Source organism: Bos grunniens, chromosome 21, assembly GCF_055505025.1.
Source record: "Bos grunniens cultivar Pamir isolate PY7600 chromosome 21, Bosgru_T2T1.0, whole genome shotgun sequence".
NCBI classification, from domain to species: Eukaryota; Metazoa; Chordata; class Mammalia; order Artiodactyla; family Bovidae; genus Bos; species Bos grunniens.
Window position 1 is genome coordinate 2366431 of NC_141185.1, and position 20973 is coordinate 2387403.

Genomic DNA, 20973 nt, shown 5'->3' on the forward strand with positions numbered 1-20973 from the left:
CTATCCTCATTCTATTACTCTTTATATCTTTGATGAATACATACATAAATAGTCGCCGGCGCCGTCTCCCCTTCGAATACCCTGGATCAGCCGGGGCTGGTCCCTGGCAACTGGCAGCAACCAAGACCCAGCACAGCCGAGAAGGTAAACAATTAAACAAGAAGGGCACGGCATAACACGACGTCAGCAAAGTGGTGACGACAGCTGAAACGAAGCAACGGCTCTTTCTACTATCATCTCTTAGCTTTCAGTGTCTGCCTTTAAACCCCACAATTCATTTGTTTTAAGGCCATAAACAGTGACCATCAGGAAAGCCTGTTCAGGAGAGTGACAGGGATGGAAGTCGGAATCATCGTGTCAGGGTGACCTCCCGCAGAGCACCTGCGACTCCAGAACCTCTGTTCTCTCGTATCTTATACCCCCGTGGGTGTGAGCTCCATCTATAAGGCAGGAGGACTCGACCCTGTGGCCTGCCGGATGCACACTACCCAGGACAGCTCCTGTGCCCACAGACCATCCAGTGAATGGATGGACTGACAGACGCCGGGCACAGGGAACAGGCTTTTTGGCAGGATCTCAGTTCCCTGGTGGCTCAGACAGTAAAGCGTCTATCTACAATGCGGGAGACCCAGGTTCAATCCCTGGGTTGGGAAGATCCCCTGGAGAAGGAAATGGCAATCCACTCCAGTACTATTGCCTGGAAAATCCCATGGACAGAGGAGCCTGGTAGGCTACAGTCCATGGGGTCGCAGAGTCGGACACGACTGAGACTTCACTTTCACTTTCAGTCACCAAGCAGGGACTGGACTCAGGCACAACAGTGAAAGCAAAGTCCTCATTCCCAGGGAGCAGTGTGGAGGCGGGAATACAGACAGGCGTTCCAGGATTCGGGAGGGAGGCTCGGAGACCCCTGCACTCTAACGGCAGGAGCAGGGGTGGGCGGGGGGGACACTGGGGCCACACAGACACGCTGCACTCACTTTCCAGCCCACGACCGCCTCAGGTGCCCCGCCTCTCCCCAGACAGTCACGCACCGCGCCAGCAACTGCTCGGTCGTGTCTGTACAGACCAAACCCTGTCGGGCTCTAAGGATGGGCAGTGTCACACCTCTTCAGGTCGTAGCAGTAGCTGAAAAGGGAAGGGGGACCGTCTTGTTCACGAAAAAGAGAAAGGGGAACAGAGTGTTTACATAAAAGTAGGAAAACCACACAAGGCAGACTTTACTACAGGAACAAAAGCGAGACAAAATGAAAAGAACGGCCACTTTAATTAAGGAGATGCCTCAAGTAAGTAAATCCATTTAAAGAAACCCAACTTTAATTCTTTAAGGAATATGTAACACCACCAGCCACAGGGCACTGCGTGCTCACACACTCCTGTAACAGTTTTACCACACACAAGAATAACGAGTACAAACGTTATGTGGATGCACGCATGCGCGCACGCACACAGCCCACCCCTCAAAAACAGTCACTTAAGGCAGGTTTTTTAAAAACTCTTAAAAGAAAATTAAGCATAGAATCCCAATGTTCCTGGGCCCACAGTTCTCACGGTGCAGCGGGTAGCCGGAGGCCTGGCTCTGCCATGAGCCTTCCCCACAGCACGGCAAGGCCCAACCCTCCTGGGTGCTATGGGTGGCAGACCGCCCCTGCGCAGGCCCGGTGCATGGAGCGGGTGCAGGCCCCTGCAGGCTCTGGTGCATGGAGCGGGTGCAGGCCCCTGCAGGCCCCGGTGCATGGAGCGGGTGCAGGCCCCTGCAGGCCCCGGTGCATGGAGCGGGTGCAGGCCCCTGCAGGCCCCGGTGCATGGAGCGGGTGCAGGCGAGGCACTGAGAACAGTGGCCACAGAGCACCCACACAGGACTCAGCACACCCCTCCCGGGAGCGGAGGTGTCAGGAACGCCCCTGACAAATGACCCCTCCAGGCCTGCAGACACAGGACTACAGCTCAGCGCTTTGCTGGACAGTTCCGTGGTAGGCTGCTCCAGAGTTCAGTTAGGAAGTGACTCCTTCTGCTACGTTGATACCAGCTCCCCTTGTAACTTCTACCCACTGAGCCAACCTCTGCCCTCTACAATAAACACAAAATACCTTCACTACCTCATCCACAAGATAACGTTTCAAATACTGTGTTACAAGAACAAGACTCTCCGAACTGTCCATCTCCCCAGCTCATACCTCACGCTACTCCTCAGGCACACGCCTTTATCCCAACAGCCTCCTTACCTCCCACTGGGATCACCATCACATGGACACAACTGCTGCTGCTTCATCACAGGAGAGCACACAGTGGCACCTAGATTCAGTCTGCTCAGTGTCTCTCTCATCTGCAAGCTAGGCCATTATAACCAAAGGTAGGGTATCTAAAAAAAGCATGAGACAACTGTCTACTTAGGGGGAAAGAAGCAGCATTCCCACCCTCACTGTACACTAAAATAAATTCCATACTGAATAAAGAATTCAAGGTTTAAAAAAAAAAAACCCACAAGAAACCAGAATAAAATTTAGGCAAAGATCTATGCACATACAAGTGAAGGTAAAGAGCGTTCTATGAATAAAATAGCAGAAAACTAGAAGAAAAGACTGGTAAGAGTCTGTGTAACCAAGGCACTCTGAGGGGTCCCCTGGCGACCAGGTGGTCAGAGCTCTTTGCTGTTACTGCCTGGGCCCGGTGCCTGGTCAGGGAATGAAGGTCCTGCAAGACACACGACACAGCCAAAAAATAAAAATCTGCCACTGAAGTCTGATCTGGAAACCACCTTTCTGGGGAAACACTATTTTGCAGACCATCACAGTGAAGAGCTCAAAGATTTAAGGCAGAGGCCACAGTGACATCTAAAAGGAAAAAAGCACTGGCCTCCAGGTGACCTCAGACACCCGGGCTCGTCAGCCCTCCTCCAGCTCTGCTGAGGAGTGTGCCCTGAGGAGACTACACAGGAGGAGGACTCGGCTGGCACAGGCCCGGCACAGCTCACAGGTACCCAGGGAAGCCGCTTCAGGGGCGGCGCATCCAAGTCCAATCAGACACCCTGCCTTTCGCTCACCTGCCTTGTGAACTGGAGCCTCAATCTCACCTCGATGTCCAGTGGCATGGATACACACTTGACCTGGGACCGTGGTTAAGGGCTCAGAAATACTCCCCTCTCCTTCCCCTCAGTGACACACACAACATCTGGCCTCAGGCTACTCTAATTAACCACATGAAATTGTTTCAGTTCAGTCACTCAGTCGTGTCCAACTCTGCGACCCCATGGACTGCAGCACGCCAGGCTTCCCTGTACATCATCAACTCCAGAAGCTTGCTCAAACTCACGTCCACTGAGTCGGTGATGCCATTCAGCCATCTCATCCTCTGTTGTCCCCTTCTTCTCCCGCCTTCAAGCTTCCCCAGCATCCGGGTCTTTTCCAGTGAGTCAGTTCTTTGCATCAGCTGGCCAAAGTATTGGAGTTTCAGCTTCAGCATCAGTTCTTCCAATGAATATTCAGGACTGATTTCCTTTAGGATGGACTGGTTGGATCTCCTTGCAGTCCAAGAGACTCTCAAAGGGTCTTCTCCAACACCACAGTTCAAAAGCATCAATTCTTTGGCGCCCAGCTTTCTTTATAGTCCAACTCTCACATCCACACATGACTACTAGAAAAGCCATACCTTTGACTAGCTGGACCTTTGCTGGCAAAGTAATGTCTCTGCTTTTTAAAATGCTGTCTAGGTTGGTCATAACTTTTCTTCCAAGGAGCAAGCATCTTTTAATTTCATGGCTGCAGTCACCATCTGCAGTGATTTTGGAGCCCAAAAAAATAAAGTCTCTCACTGTGAAATTGTTTACTGTGCTTTTATTTCCAAAAAGAGAGCTCTTTAAAGTCCCGTTATTCCTCTGGGAAAGCAACGGGACTAGATACTTAACTGCATGATCCAAGGCAGAACCTGAGAAATCTAACATCTGAATTGAGTTCCTAAAACACAAGAAGTCCTTCTTCGTATCAAATCTCTTAAATCCACAGTTCAACAGGCAAAGCTATTATTACTAACTTCCAACTCTCAGGATTCAAGTCCCCAATAAATTCTCTACTCTGACTGCAAATGATAACAGTCGCTAAGTAAAATAATGAAGACAAAAATAATCCTAAAGCGTAAGTTTTATTTGACTTTAGAACTATTTTTGTTTCCATTACTTTAAACACTGATTCAATCTTTGTAATTTTTATCCAATAGTGTATATAACAGTTTTTTTTAAATATTATTTGTTTGGCTGCATCGGGTCTTAGCTGTGGCACAGCAGCTCTTTCCTTGTGGCACACTGACTCTCGAATTGTGGTTTGCAGGCTTAGGTGCCCCATGGCATGAGTTAGGGAATACTTAGTTCCCCAACCAAGGATCGAACCTGGGCCCCCTGCATTGCAAAGCATAATCTTAACCACTAGACCACCAGGGAAGCTCCAGTATAACAGCTTTGATAGGCATTTTTAATATACAGGAGTCGAAACAGCTGTACAGGACAGACTTCTGGTTGTCAGGGGGCTGAGGAGGCATGGAATGGAGTTCAGGATTAGCGGATACAAGCTATTATACACAGAATGGATAAACAAGGCCCTACCGTACAGCACAGGGAGCTACATTCAATGTCCTATGAGAAACCACAGTGGAGAAGAGTGTGTGTGTGTGTATCTGTAAACCAACTGTACTTCAGTAAATCACACACACACACTACCAGTCTCATGTCCAAGGATTTATTGCAATCATTTACTCATCTGACCACACTATGGTCAGAATTGAGAAGTAATACGAATCTAGCTTATCTCCACATTCAGACCCACAATTAAATCCTGCCTGGAGCATTCTGTAACCTAAAAATAATTCTTACTTCTTTTTAAAATGCCACTTCAAAAACACAGGTTCTCCTTTTGAAAGGCTGCCCTGCCCCTGGGAAACACAGGAAACCAAAACACGAGCCCTTCACTAAGAAGGAAGGGACTGAGCCATGCACACTCAAGCTCGAAACGAGATGGACAAGGCAACCGCCTCCCTTCTGTGTGCGGCATACGTGCTTCACGTGACTCGGGCAGGGCGAGGATCTGGGCCTCGACAGTGACTGAAAGGGAGGACCAGCAACGGTAACTAACACAGAGACGCTGTGAGCACAAGACCGCTAAGGTGCACACTCTGCTCTCTCACCTCTGCTTTGAAGTGATCTGAGAGCTGATACGCAAAACAGCAAACAGCTCACACCACATGCTGCAACTCATTCTTCCTTTCAACCTGTTCTTTAACATAACTTGTCCTTTATGACAAGAGTGGTTTTTTACTTTCTCTAACACACCAGGGATAAAAAGAGAACTCTTCAGAATTACAACCAACTCCTGCTAGGAACGACGGGAATGGGACAATTTAGAGCGGACAATCCGGTACAATATTAGCTTGGGGCTCTAAACTGAGAAAGACCACCAGGTCCAATGAAGCCTGGCAGGGGAATGTGAGAAGTGAGCTCGGCCACACCAGAGAGAAGCTGGAGGAGCCCCCCAACCTCCACCAGGCCTCCAGACCAGGCAGCCCGGCCCTCGCCGCCAAACAACCCAAAGACAGTAACAGCCCTTCACTCAATAAACATTTATTGAGCCCCCAATTCTACGCCAGACACTGTTCTAGGCTTAGGAGTCAGACTTTACTGAAGGACTATTTTTTCAAGAAAACATCGAGGTGACAAAGGAATATTCTACACACCAGGGCAGGGAGAGGCCGTGCAGAGAGTCAAAACAATCAGAGCGACTTCAGACTTCTCGAGAACAACCCTGGGAGCAAAAGGCAATAAACAAATGCCTTCGACCTTCTGAAAGGAAATTACTTCCAATTTAGAACTCTACAGCCAGCCAGACTCTCAGTCAATGGTGAGAAGAATGACATTTTCAGTCACAGGTCTCAAAAATTGTCACCTCCCAATGCAGCCTTCCTCAGGCTACTGAAGACGTGCTCAACCAAAACAAAGGTAAGCCAAGAAAGCAGACGACATGGCGCAGAGGACACCAGGGCTCTGCACAGGGAGGGGGCTCCCCACGGGGAGGGGGCTCCGGCACAGGAGGGGGCTCCGCACGGGGAAGGCGCGAGCACCAGGTAGACATCCCTGCACCCAACACACGGACCCGCACTCAAGACTCCAGGGCGCCTGACCTGCCTCTTGAGAAACCTGTATGCAGGTCAGGAAGCAACAGTTAGAACTGGACATGGAACAACAGACTGGTTCCAAATAGGAAAAAGAGTACGTCAAGGCTGTATATTGTCACCCTGCTTATTTAACTTATGTGCAGAGTACATCATAAGAAACGTTGGACAAACACAAGCTGGAATCAAGATTGCCGGGAGAAATATCAATAACCTCAGATATGCAGATGACACCACCCTTATGGCAGGAAGTGAAGAACCAAAAAGCCTCTTGATGAAAGTGAATGAGGAGAGTGAAAAAGTTGGCTTAAAGCTCAACATTCAGAAAATGAAGATCATGGCATCTGGTCCCATCACTTCATGGCAAATAGATGGGGAAACAGTGGAAACAGTGTCAGACTTTATTTTTGGGGGCTCCAAAATCACTGCAGATGGTGATTACAGCCATGAAATTAAAAGATGCTTACTCCTTGAAAGGAAAGTTATGACCAATCTAGATAGCATACAAAAAAGCAGAGATATTACTTTGCCAACAAAGGTCAATCTAGTCAAGGCTATGGTTTTTCCAGTGGTCATGTATGGATGTGAGAGTCGGACTGTGAAGAAAGCTGAGCACCGAAGAATTGATGCTTTTGAACTGTGGTGTTGGAGAAGACTCTTGAGAGTCCCTTGGACTGCAAGGAGATCCAACCAGTCCATTCTGAAGGAGATCAGTCCTGGGTGTTCATTGGAAGGACTGATGCTAAAGCTGAAATCCAATACTTTGGCCACCTCCTGCGAAGAACTGACTCATTGGAAAAGACTCTGATGCTGGGAAGGATTGGGGGCAGGAGGAGAAGGGGATGACAGAGGATGAGATGGCTGGATGGCATCATCAACTCGTTGGACGTGAGTTTGGGTGCACTCCGGGAGTTGGTGATGGACAGGCAGGCCTGGCGTGCTGCGATTCATGGGGTCGCAAAGAGTCGGACACGACTGAGCGACTGAACTGAACTGCTGAAGGAGATAAAAACAAGTATCAACTCCGAACAAAACAAGAGATTGGAGAGGGAAGAGTCAGCAGTTTATTGCATGACTCAGCTATGGCACGTCCACAGTGATAAAGATACAAACGGTAAAGACTGACCTAAGCAAGTGAAAGTCCAATTCTATGGGGAGGTTGTGGCAACGCAAAGGACGCACCTGTGTAGTCAGGAGGGGCAAGAAAACAGGCAAGCTCTAAACATCTACAGAGGGAAGTCAAAACTGGAAACCATCAGACAGCAATATCAGCATGTTACTTAGAAATGGTGGTCATCATAGAAAAGCCGTCATTTCACTCAGAACAAGTGACAACAGTTACTTCTGGAGAGAGTGACAAAAACCCTATGTGACAACACTTTCAGACTGTCTGAAAGCAGACCGTACCATTCTCGTCGCATCTCACAGGAGTCCGGGCCCCACCTGAGCCATGTCGGTCTCAGCATCTTGCTGAGGCCCTAGGTGCGGGCCCCCCGCTGCAGGTCGCCTCCCCACACACCAGCAAGTCCCTCAGTGCAGCCCAGGGGTGGGCAGGAGCATTAAGGACTCTTCCAGAGGCCGTGTTGAGCTTTGAGAGCCGCTCCTGTCTGGGAGAGGGCCTCTTTCCTCACCCATCTATCGCTGGCGCCAGCGTCGACCGTGGGAGCTGGCTTTACGCTTCGTTACTGTTTGGCGGCTGAGTCGCGTCTGGCTCTTTTTGGCCCCATGGACTGTAGCGCCCTATGTCTGTGTGATCCTCCAGGCAAGAACGCTGGAGTGGGCTGCCACTTCCTTCTCCGGGGGACCTTCCCAACCCAGCTGCCTGCACTGCAGGCAGATTCTTTAGCACTATGCCACTAGGAAAGAGCATTTTACACAGGCTATCCCTAAGAATACTAATCATTAAAGATACCACACTATTGTGTTGCTCGAACTGTTCCAGCTCTGGCCATGGGAACGCTCTCCATTGCTTCTGTGCCCCCTGACACGCCCATCATTTTGTTTTTCGAGCACTTTCTGGCACCACAAGATGTTCTAGGCCCATCTTGTATTCTCCCTACCCTAGCCTTAGAATCAGCCATTAGTCCAAGGAATCTTGGTTTGCTTGACAGAATGGTTTAGAAACCACTCCTGGGCCCAGTGGTCTTCCCCTCAAACCCATAAATGCAATCTAACTATGAGAAATACACCAGACAAATACAAATTGAGGGGTATTCTATAAAATACTGACCAGTACTGCTCAAAAGGCTTCCTAAGTGGCGCTAGTGGTAAAGAACCCACATGCCAACACAGGAGACAGAGGAGACACAGGTTTGATCCCTGGGTCAGGAAGGTCCCCTGCAGGAGGCTATGGCAACCCACTCCAGTACTCCCGCCTGGAGAGTCCCATGGACAGAGGAGCTTGGAGGGCTCCAGTCCATAGTGCTGCAGAGTCAGACAGCACTAAGGCAGCCTGTCAAAGACCAGGAAAAACGATAGCTAAATTCAATGTGATATGATGCCCTGGATGGGGTTCTGGGACAGAAAAAGAAGAAAACTAGTAAAACCCAAATAAAACGTGGAGTTTGGTGAGCAATTATGTGCCACTGCTGATTCCTCAGTTGGCACAAAGGCAGAAGACCAGCAGGTCAGCGCCGGGAGCGCAGGGCACAGGCCCACTGGGGCCCCTGCAGCCTCAGGAGGGCTCTGCACCATCGCGGCTGCTTTCCTGTGAACCCAGAACTACTCTAAAGTAAAACGGTTATTTTTTAAAATCAATATGCAAAGTATACAAAAAAGTACATGTATAGCTTTGAGAAAAATAAAACCAAAAAGTAAATATGCAATACGTGTATTAAGAACTGACATCAAGCAACTTCGTTTTCGAGCATTTTCATCTGTGTGTTGTTTTAAAAGAACAAAAACAGTAAACAGCCAGCAGGTAGTTGAGTCGGCCGACACTAATTCCTACTCACCACGGAGGAGACGGACTTCAGCTCACACTATCCGGACAGGAGCTGAATCCAAGCCTGCCCACTCCGCTCAGATGCGCCTTCGCTCCAGCGCCAGGCTGCTGTGCTGCTGCGCTCACCACTCAGGAAGCAGTGACGCCTGACCGGACAGTCTGGAGCCGCAGGCAATGGAACTTCTTAAGACCTCACACAGAAAGGGTTTGACACTTCTGCCACAGTAAAAACAGGCCAACCTAACACTGAGACAAGAACAGAAACAGTGAACACACTGCATATTTCATAAAACCCAAAAGTCTAAAGCCACTCTTTAAAGACCACCCTAGATCACACAGACTGGAGGCTCTGTCATACCAGATGATCATTTTCATGTGACAATCCTGTTTCCTCTCTACCACCTGATCATGTATTCACTCTCTCCTCCTCTGAACCACAGACAATGAGATTATACACACACAATCAAATACCCTACCAATTAACAGGCAATACAATTTTCAACAGTCTGACAACTTTCACCACAAACTCCCCCCTCTCAAAAATGAATAAAAACAAAGCAAAGACCAGAGATAGAAAGAGCACCACCTTGGTCACCGTACCTCCTAAGGTTTTATGATGTGAAATTCCACTAAGGAGTTGAAAAGCTCAAGGTAAAGAAAATTAAAAAATAAAACAAAAACACCCAAGCACTCCAAAAGGAATGTGAAGAATTAGGTTAGCGGTGGTAGCATTTACCCAAGTATATAGAGAATATACTTTTTTAAAAATTCCTGAATTATACCCTTTAAAATGGTTAATTTTATGTTATTATGAACTGATATCTTTTTAAAATTTTTTTATATGAAACTTTCAGTATTTTATTCATTTTCATAGTTTTACAGCATTAGTAAAAATAATGACCATTATAAATAAGTATAAAATGGAAGAAGTTGATGAAAAAATAACCCCAAGTCTTCCTTGACTCCCACCCTCCCACCAAAAAACTAGCTAGTATATGGCAAATATCCTTTTCACATATTATCTTTAGGCATATATTCACTTTGTAGTGGTGGATGGTTTAGTCGCTAAGTCGTGTCTGACTCTTGTGATCCCACGGACTGTAGCCTGCCAGGCTCCTCTGTCCATGGTGTTTTCCAGACAAGATTACTGGAGTGGGTTGCCATTTCCTTCTCCAATGAACTGATATCTTAACTTTTAAAAAAAGAAATGGGGCGAGGGGAAGCAACAAGTCTGTATGCAGAGTGAATGACAGCCAACAAAGGTGAATTATTCTGACAGTTCTCGGGTGCAAAATGAACTTCCTATAAACACAGCAGAAGATAGCATAGAGAAATAAAAATAAGATGGAGGAGAAACATGGAAGTCTTTGCCTTGCAAAGACTGACAGCAGAAAACCATACTTAAGATGTCTTTCCAAGAGCTGACCCAGTGAGAAACCGGCAGCCAGCCAGATCCATGGCCCATCTCTCTACACAAGCCCTGAGGAACAGGAGGCGGGGGGGGGGGGGGGGGGGTGGGGAGGGGAGGGGAGCGAGCAGAAGCAGGGGTGAGCCTCTAATGGGTCTGAAGAAACAACCTAAGTGGTATTCGGGGAAGTTCAGTCCCATGATCAGAACGTTTATGCTCCCCCAAATTCTACGTTGACACCCAGCCCCGACCACGATGGCACGGACGGGCAGCCTTCAGGAGGCCCTGCGGGTGGAGCAGAGCCCTCGCAAGTATGACTAGCGCTCTCACAGAAGAGACCCTAGAGGCGCCCCTCACCCCTCCCCAGTGACCCTGAGGAGGCTCCTCTGAAACAGGCCTCTGAAAGCAGGCCCTCAGTTCAGTTCATTTCCGTCGCTCAGTCGTGTCCGACTCTTCGCGACCCCATTGAAACACAGCACGCCAGGCCTCCCTGTCCATCACCAACTCCCAGAGTTCACTCAGACTCACGTCCATCGAGTCAGTGATGCCATCCAGCCATCTCATCCTCTCTCGTCCCCTTCTCCTCTTGCCCCCAATCCCTCCCAGCATCAGAGTCTTTTCCAATGAGTCAAGTCTTCGCATGAGGTGGCCAAAGTACTGGAGTTTCAGCTTTAGCATCATTCCTTCCAAAGAAATCCCAGGGCTGATCTCCTTCAGAATGGACTGGTTGGATCTCCTTGCAGTCCAAGGGACTCTCAAGAGTCTTCTCCAACACCACAGTTCAAAAGCATCGATTCTTTGGTGCTCAGTCTTCTTCACAGTCCAGCTCTCACATCCATACATGACCACAGCCTTGACTAGATGGACCCTCACCAGGTGCTTAACCTCCAATCACCAGGACCTTGGACCTGCCAGTCCTCAGAATTATGAGAAACAAATTCCTGTTGTTTATAAGCCACCCAGTTCATTGTATTTTGTTATAACAGCCTGAACTGTTATAACAAAGTTATAACAAACTGTTATAACAATGACTAAGACATTCAGTATCCTGGAACCCAAGATTACAGTGTTTTGTGGGTAAAATGATACAAGTGTCAAAACTTAAAAAATTAAATGACTTATGTGCAAAACAGAAATAGATACAGAGAGATAGAAAACAAATGTATGGATGCCAAAGGGGGAGAGCGGGGGAGATGAACTGGGAGATTGGGATTGACACATACACACTCTCGACACTACATATAAAGTAGATGACTAATGAGAACCTGCCGCAGAGCTCCGTGGTGGCCTAACCGGGAAGGTCAGATACAGACAAAGAGCAGATACATCCATGCACGCAGTTGCTTCACTCTGTGCACGGCAGAGACTAAGGCAACACGAGAGAGCAATAAAATTTAAAAATTAAATACACGAATGACCCATCAATTCCACTCCTGGGTATACACCCAAGAAAACTGAAAACATGTGTATGTAAAACTTACACAGAATGGTCCAAAGAATAAAACTCTGGACAATGTAGAACTTGTAAACAAAAATTTCGCCATTAATCCTAACAGTAAAAATGTGGAAATGACCCAAATGTTCTTCAACTAACAAATGGATAAACAAAGTGTGGTATAACCCTTTGGAATATTATTCGGCAATAAAAACGAACAAAACACGGATACATGTTACAGCACAGCCGACCCGTGCTAACTGCAGGGAGCAGCCACAGAAGGCCTCACGCTGCGTGACTCCATTACATGAAACGTCCATGGTGCTGGAAAGTAGATGAGTCACGGCCAAAGGCTGGAGGGCGAGGAGGACAACCAGAATTTTTTTTTAATTAAATGATACAAAGCACAGAAAACAAAAACACAAAACCCCACTCTGAGACCTACCTAATCTATTTTAGCTTTGTCAGGGAGTCGCAGAAAGTGTCAATTCTCAATCTTTTTATCCTCTGCCTCCTTTTGATAAACAACAAAAATCTAAAGCCCTTTTCAAGGTATTTTAAAATTTCTAGTACACAATTCATTACTTACTGCTATTAGAAAAGCAAAGTAATCAATAGTAATGTTAGAAGTAAAAATGTACGTAAACTTTTTGGTTCTGAAATTTCAAAATGAAAATTATACAGTGTGGAGTCAAAGGGAGAATACAACGTACTTAAAAAGTGAACAGCAATTCGAGACTTTCCACAGGATGGCTGGCTTTGCTCTGGGGCGGCAGGGAGGATACGCAGGAGGTGCGTCACTCTCAGTTTATGTAATAAAGTTAAGGTTCACATTGAAGCAAAATTCAAAAACCCCTCCTGCAGAGTCTCAATCTTTTTCACACCATGACATTTATGGCTAAAAATGCAAATGTCATGCCCTTTCGTGGTCTGTATTACAATCGTGAGTTTGTTTCCTAAATATAACACCACATTATAATGATAAACATATTTCATCCAGCTCTACGCGGCCTACCCCTCACCCATGAAGAAACACCGTCATCTCCTCATGGGAGGAGGTACTCTATCAGCAAACTCTGGGCTAGGGAAAGACACAGGTAACTGACAGGTATGGGTCCAGAGTCTGAAGTGTTCCCGAATGGAGACTTGACTGACTCCATCATTTTCTACTAGAACTACAGCATCTCCTCTGATCTAACTTTATCTAATCCTTTTATCTCCTCTGCTAAACTTGAATCACAAGGATGAACTGAATGAATCAATCCTGCTGGCTTAAAAATCAGAAAAACCTATAAAGTGAAATGCTTTAAAATTAAAGTCTCCACAATTACAGCATCTAATTTGAACGTGTTTACATCCAGAAGCTATAAGCCACTAGCTTACAAAAGCATGTATTTTCCTCCTGGGTGAGTCTACCATAAATGCCCCTGTAGAATCACAGCTCTGGGTACTTATCCCCATAGCCCTGCTCAGAACCTGACTGAGTGGGGTTCTGTTGCGCAGTCGGCCACCTCTGTGTACAGAGACCCTGTAACTCTGATAACCAACCACACCACCTGCAGAAAGGGTTTCACAAGGCCGCCGGGTCCCTCACCAGCGGGTGTCGCGCCTCCCCCTCCCCACGCAGGGCTCCAGGCCAGGGCCGAGAGCGCACCGAGGCTGTTCAATGTGACGTGGGACCACAGGCCCCTCTCCCTAGATGCAAATTTTAAGCATGAGAAACTATAGGGAAAGGTACTACATGAAAATATAGGAGAACACGTGTTTCCCTAAAACAAGGATGAGTGAACTCAAATGATGCAGATGTCTCTGTTACAAGTCCTTGGTTGAGCAAATGGAAAGGAAAAACCACTTTACCAGACAGTGTGACTAAGAGAATACATAAGAAGGTGTTACTGGTGACGGGCCAAGGGAGTATAAATACAGAGTATTCATTCTGTGGTTTAAAAAACCATCTTTATTTCAAAATGAAAAATGTCATCTTATTAGCATAATACCGCAAGACTAAAAGTTTATGTACTTAAGTGCTAATCAATAACACACATATGGAATAATTTTCTTTCTTAATTAAAAAAAAGAGTTTTTAAAAATCTTTGAATTCTCTTGAGAGAAAGAAAATGGGAAAAGAGAAATAGACAACTCACTTACACCTTTACATCTTTCTGTATCCTAAGTTTTCCCTAAAGAGCACACATTTTTAATGCTTTTCAAACAAAGACAACAGAAAGCAGGAACCATGAAGGAAAAAAACCTGAGAATGTGGATTTCATCAAAATTTAAAACTATTGATTATTAAAAAGTGACAGTCGCTCAGTCGTGTCCGACTCTTTGCGACCCCACTGACTGTACCGTCCATGGGATTCTGCAGGCCAGAACACCAAAGTGAGTAGGGGATCTTCCCAACCCAGGAATCGAACCAGGGTTCAACCCATCCAGGGTCTCCTGCGTGGCAGGCAGACTCTTTAAAGGCACAAGGAAAAAACAGTTAAGCCCCAGATTTGGAAAAAATATTTGCAACATGTGGCAAAAGACACAAATCCAAATACCTAGAGAACTCCTACAATCAATTTTTTTTAATTGTTTTTAAATGGGCAAAAGAATTGAACAGACACTTCACAAGAGCAGGAGTATAAACAGCAAGTGTGTTAGCAAGCGCTCGCCAGCACAAGCGCTCGCCAGCACTAGCGCTCACCAGCACTAGCGCTCACCAGCACTAGCGCTCGCCAGCACAAGCGCTCGCCAGCACAAGCGCTCGCCAGCACTAGCGCTCGCCAGCACAAGCGCTCGCCAGCACTAGCGCTCGCCAGCACAAGCGCTCGCCAGCACTAGCGCTCGCCAGCACAAGCGCTCGCCAGCACTAGCGCTCGCCAGCACTAGCGCTCGCCAGCACAAGCGCTCGCCAGCACTAGCGCTCGCCAGCACTAGCGCTCACCAGCACAAGCGCTCACCAGCACTAGTCATCTGGGAAAGGCGCCCTAAGCCAGTGAAGATGCCACCAGCCAGCAGCTGCTACGATGGGGCAGACAACACCAAAGGCTGGAGAGGACTGTACAACGCACAACCGCTTTGGAAAGCTGGCAGTATCTTCAAGGTCAATCCTACATCTCTCCTACAAGCGATTCCACTCCTCGATATTTATGCAAAAGAAACGAAAATGTGGGACTTCCCTGGCAGTCCAGTGGTTAAGAGCTTCCACGGCAGGAGACATGGGTCTCAGGGAACTAAGACCCCACATGACCTGGCCAAAAAAATAGAAAATGTACGTCCACAGTCCTTACAAGAGTGAGTGCTCCCTGCCCCAGATGCAGATCAGGAGGAAACCGGCGAGGCCGCGGGAGGTCTGTACACAGGGACACTACTCAGGAACAGAAAGGGACAAACCCCTGACACACGCCATTCCAAGTGCTCAACTTTAAATGGCTGTGCTGCCAAAGAAGCTGGATGCAAAATGTACATACTGTTTAGTCTCATATGGATGATATTTTAGAATAGACACAACTAATCTGGAGTTATAGAAGAAAATCAGTGTTGCTGGCAGGGGAGTGCAGGCCACCTCCAGGAGCTAGGAGAGCCAAGCCCTCAGCAAGAGACAACCAGTCGGCAGAAAACCAGGACGCCAGTCCTACAAACACAACGACTGAACTGTGCCACAACCAAAAGGGTTTCGAGAGCCCCTGAGCTCCGGGAGAGAGCCACAGCCCGGCACAGGGCTGCAGCGGCGCGAGCTCGGAGCAGAAGCCACGCCCGGACCCCTCACCCAGAGACTCTGAGACAACAACGGTTATCGTTTTAAGCTACGAAATTTGCAGTAATTTATTATATGGTAAATAGAGAACTAATATAAATTTCACACACAAAAAAGCTTTAGAACTTTATGTTTTAGTTAAAAAGGATAGAAACTATAGAAGAATCTTAAAGACATTATGCCAAGTGAAACAACCCAGTCACAAAAAGACAAAAACTGCATGACTCCAGCTGTATGAAGTATCTAAGATAAATAAAGCTATAGAAACAGGAAGGAGAATGGTGGTTGCCATGAGCCAAGGGGATGGGGTAAATAGGGAGTTATTTAATGGATATAGAGTTTTAGTTTTAAAAGATGAAAAGCCCTAGACGCTTACTGGATGATATTTAAGACTACTGAACTTATTTAAAAATGATTACAATGGTAAATTGGGTTTTTTTAAAATCACAATCTGAAAAATATAGAAATCAACATAGTCTTCCCATTTGGCCAATAACACAAGTCATTTTTAAACAGAATAAGTGAATTTAAGAGAAAACACAACACCATAATCACCGTAAGAATGAAGACTCAATCAGCTCTCACTGACGATGCGGCCTGCATGAGCCTCTGTGAAGAACACAAATACAGCAGTGTGGTGGCCCGAAGCACCTTAGACAGCAACTCCAAAGAGTGACCGTGACCCCTCGGCACCACTGGGCTTCTGAAATGGAAGAAACGGGGCAGGTGCTTCCCAAGGAAGGCAACTGGAAGGCTGTGCTTAGTACTGCTGTGATCCACGGTTCAAAACTTCAAACATGCAAGAAAAACAAAGTTAGGAGCCCGACTTCACAGCTAGGCACCTCTGGTTGATGCAACCTTATCAGATGTCTCTAATTCTCAATCTCCCCAGCAACAGGACGGAGGTGACGCCTGCCCCGTGCTCGCCTGGCGTAGCGACCATTCACCTCCACCGGTCTCATCAGTAGCAGTATAGTGACTTCAGAGGCGGAGCATAAATTTCCACAACATACCATCAAAGGGACAATCCAAGGTTGAGCTAGCTGGGATATTTTAGAACCAAGGAAATAACTTCTACTTCATATATGCACTTAGCTTAACTGTTTGTTCTTTTGATAGTCACTTACATCTGCTTTATTAAGTTACCAACAACACAACACGACAAGCATATTTAAAAGCTCTTGTCTGCCTGCAAAAATCAGTTAAAAATAAAATCAGAGGACGTCCCTGGTGATCCAGTGGTTAAGAATCAGCCTGCCAATGCAGGGGACACAGGTTCGATCCGTGTTCCGAAAGGATCCCACATGCCTAGGGGCAACTAAGCCCGTGCACCCAAAGAGCCGAAGCTCTGCAACAACAGAAGCCGCTGAATCAGAAGCCCGGGCACAGCAACGAGGAGGCGCCCCGACTCGTGACAGCCAGAGAAAGCCCGGGCACGGCAACGAGGAGCAGCCCCGACTCGTGACAGCCAAAGAAAGCCCAGGCACAGCAACGAGAACCCGGAGCACTCAAAAATAAAAATTAATTTTAAAAATATTCTTAAATCTAAATAAAATACAAAATCATAGTTCATTTTTGATCTAAGAGTATATTAGCCAGCAAGCTACAGGACAGAATGGCACAAGAACACCTTGGGAGAAAAAATGCACGTCATCTCTCAAATAGCCTTCCTGCCTTGGAAAGCAGTATAGTCTCAGGAAAACTCTAAGAAGTCACTAACAGCCCTCCAGAACCAAATCCAATACTTTTCTGTCCAAATCTTCCTTTGCCTCTTAGCCAATGGGATATTGCCCTCCTCCTCCTCGTGTCCCTGGGCTTCGCTACCCTCGGGTACTCCGCAATCACTACCAAATGTCAGATGCTCCCAAATCCTTATCTCCAGCCTCTTTGTCTTGAGTTCCAGACCTGATCTCCAACTGGCCACCAACCCACTTGGCCACCGATAAGCACTGCGGATTTAATCGACCCAAACTCACGCTCACCATCTCCTCCTCCCATTCTTCCCACTGTGGTGGGCGTCACCTGCCAGTGAGTCACCCAAGTGAAAGACAAGGAAGTGATCCTCGACGCATTCCTTCACATTACATGCCAAGGACCGACACTGAACACACCAGTGCCCTCGTGGAGACTGAATGTAAGCGGAGGAGACAGACAATAAACTAAATAAGAAATTAATTAAGTAGGGAATTTCCTGGCAGTCCAGTGGTCAGGACTCCATGCTCTCACTGCCAAGGACCCAGTTCAATCCGTGGTCAAGGAACTAAGATCCCCAAAGCCAAGCGGTATGGCAAAAGAAAATAAAGAAAAAAATAACAAGTAAAATGAGGTAGTGCTGCACATAGTGACAAGTACCAAGGAACACGTGAGGAACTGAGGACACGCTGATGCCCAGGAAAGCAGACTCCGGACGCGCCTGGACGCACCCGAATGAGGGCAAGACGGGAAGATGAGGGGAAAAGACAGGCTGCAGCGCTTCTACAACGCTTCGAGAGCCCCAGCCTCCCCGAGTCCACCCTCCCTCAGTCCCTCTCCAACTCTGCTCCCGGCTCCCGGCTTCTCTCGCCCGAGGCTGTGTCCTCGGGAGCCCCGGCGCTCTGGACACGCTGCGTTTGCTGCTCTCGCCCTCCACCGCGCCCCTTCCCGACCTGCAGCATCGCCAATCCCAGGCCCGCCCCACTGTTCAAGTCTCACAGCCAGAGTCACTCACGCAGAGCACTCAGCACGCGTTTACGGTCATCTATGGTCCAGACTTCGAGCTGCCCCTGAGAACAGCGACTCCTCGGCAGAGCACGTGCCACTCAGCCGGTTCTCAGTGGACGTGTAAGACCGCGCCTTCACATCTTAATAAACTAATCCTGTTTATCCCAGGCCACAAAGCTGACATCTAAACTTCCCAGCATTTTTGTACTGATCATTTGTTAATAAAATTCTGCTTTCTTACCATACTTCACTTACATTCCAGGTGATATGAATCCTACAATTTATTTAACTTCTCATTTTTCTATTTCTAGTTTTCTTTTTATAGAATTCTAGTCTGAGATAGTTTATAGCTGGGAAGCTATGCATTGACTTATTTTTCAACATTACGAAACATGCTTGAGAAGGTATAATTTTTTCAAAAAATGTAAACTTTAAGTCACTGCAGTTGAGCTTTTACTCACTATGATGTTTAAGGCATCATGTGCCTCTCCTCAACCTCCTCCCTCCTCCTCGCTGGTGATGCCCGTGCACCTCTTTCTTCACTACGCACTGTCGACAGTACTCGTAGAAGACACTGCCAAGCTAGGTGCCCGAGCCAGGACAGCGAGGTGACCACCCACTGTCACGTCAGGACAGCACAGGGTGGCCAGACGCGTCTGCAACATGAGGCCGCATCCTTGGATGACTCGGAGAAACTGGCTCTAAGAGAGGGTCCTCCCCCCACAAACAATCCCACACAATCTGGAATTTTTAGCAGTTAGCATGTCTGTACTCTTTGAGTACCTAGGAAACAGAACAATGGATCAAATTCCCCACTTTAACAAGTCTTGCTGCCCGTCCGTGAAAGAGGGTCATCCTAAATAAGATTATGAGATATAAGGACGCTGTTCCAATTTCTAATCAACTATTCACTGAATTATTACAATGTATGTATACTGAGCTAATTATTCTCATCAATGCCTTAGTCATGCTCTACAAAGTTTAACTCATGCAAAGAATCAAAGAACCAACTGCCCCTTCTCATAGCAATTTAAATGGTGGATCACAAATGTTCTGCTCTCACACTTTTAGAAAAACATATTTTTCCAAGAACTCCTTATCAAACGATTAATATGCAAATTCTGAATATGCTGCTTAAGGGGAAAAAAAAAAGGCAGCAACAACACATAATTTTTAATACAAAACTGCCTGGCTCTACAAATCTTTTCATTTTTTAGAGAAAGAAGTGCAGCAAATGTGACCAGAGCACGTACTCCAGGGTAGGGATGCTGCAGGTTAACTAGGGGCAACTCCAGCCTAGGCTAACGCTGTGGATGAGGCATTGAGGGTCTGCCACCGGAAGAAAGGGATCGTGGGCGGGTAGGGTCCAGCCGACCTCTCCGGAGGGTCCCCGCACGCTTCCGAGCCGCCGGCCGCCCCCCCGGGAGCGTGACAGGCGCGTCCACCCAGGGCGGTGCCTCGGGAGAGGGCGGAGGCCGGAAGGAAGGGGACGGGCTCGGACAAAGCCAGCCGCCCCCTCCCTGCGCGCCCCGGCCCCCTCCCGGGGCGGCTCCCGGGACTCCAGCTGTCCCCGCGGCGGGGCCGGGCCGGGGATGCAGGGCCGGGCCCGAGATGCTGCCGGGCGGGGCCGGGGCGAGGTGGGCGGGCGGAGGGCGCCCAGACCCGCAGGGGCCGCGGCGGGAGCAGCAGCAGCAGCAGCCCTGGGGGGCGGCCGGGACCGGGGGGAAAGCGGACGCGCCTGCCCGAGGACCGCGGCCGGCAGGGGGGACATGGGCGCGGCCGGGGAACCCGGGCCGGCCGCCGACTCACCGTGCTGCTCCCACGGGGCCGCGCGCTCGCGCTGTCAGCACCGGGAGGGCGCGTGCGCGGAGCCGGGGCCGCCGGGGGCCGCCGCCTCAGCCGCCTCAGGCGCGGCGCCGCGGTCACGAGCGAGGGGCGCTGGCGCGGCCACCCCGCAGCATCCTCGGCCGCCTGCGCACGCTGTCTCCCGCGGCTGCTCCTCGCAGCTGCAGCTCCGCGGCCGGCCGGCTCCGGATCCGCCGCTCGCGCCGCCGAAAATGGCGTCTCCGCGTCCCTCCCCCGGCTCGGCGCTCCCGCCCCATCATGCCGCGCGCCGCCGTGACGTCACCTGCCCCGCCGCCGGGGGGCGGGGCGGCCCGGGAGCCCGGGGCGGGGCGGGCGCAGCGCACTTCGGGGATGGAGATGCGATCCCCGGCCCGCCGCCGTGGGCAGCCCGGGGGGCGGGGAGGGGGCCCTCCTGGGGCGGCCCCGCAGGGGCACGGGGCAGAAGGGGTCCCGAGGAAGGCGCTGGCCGAGCACGGCCGGTCAGCACCACGCCTGGGCCTTTCCCTCCCGGGCGCGGCCGGCTCACGCTCTCACGTAGCAGGAATAATGTTTATTCCCATGCTTTATGTGCTCATTTAAATCTTTCCAGAACCCTCGAGGCGGGGTGGGCTGGGGGAGCTTTCGCCAGCCCCACCACAGGAAAGGGTCCAGAGACGCTGGGATAAGCCAGGAGGCCGCTGGCCAGGAAAATCCAGTCTTCGGTGGAGACCTAGCTCCGAAGCCCCCATGCCCTGCCCAAGGTC

General features: G+C 48.9%; 1 protein-coding gene across 50 annotated transcripts in view; it reads right to left on the reverse strand.

The window, feature by feature from the left end:
• KLC1 (kinesin light chain 1) overlaps positions 1 to 20444 on the reverse strand; it is a 66889-nt gene extending 46445 nt beyond the window's left edge. For 29 of the 50 annotated variants that reach the window (XR_015149357.1, XR_015149354.1, XR_015149349.1 and 26 more), the window contains exon 1: positions 20195 to 20444. The gene's annotated coding sequence lies outside the window, so the exon portion shown is untranslated. Of the gene's footprint in view, positions 1 to 9107; positions 9344 to 16240; positions 16389 to 20194 lie in introns of those variants that run through there. The other 21 variants (XR_015149356.1, XR_015149347.1, XR_015149351.1 and 18 more) reach the window with 2 other exon arrangements.
• Between the last annotated feature and the right edge of the window lie 529 nt (positions 20445 to 20973).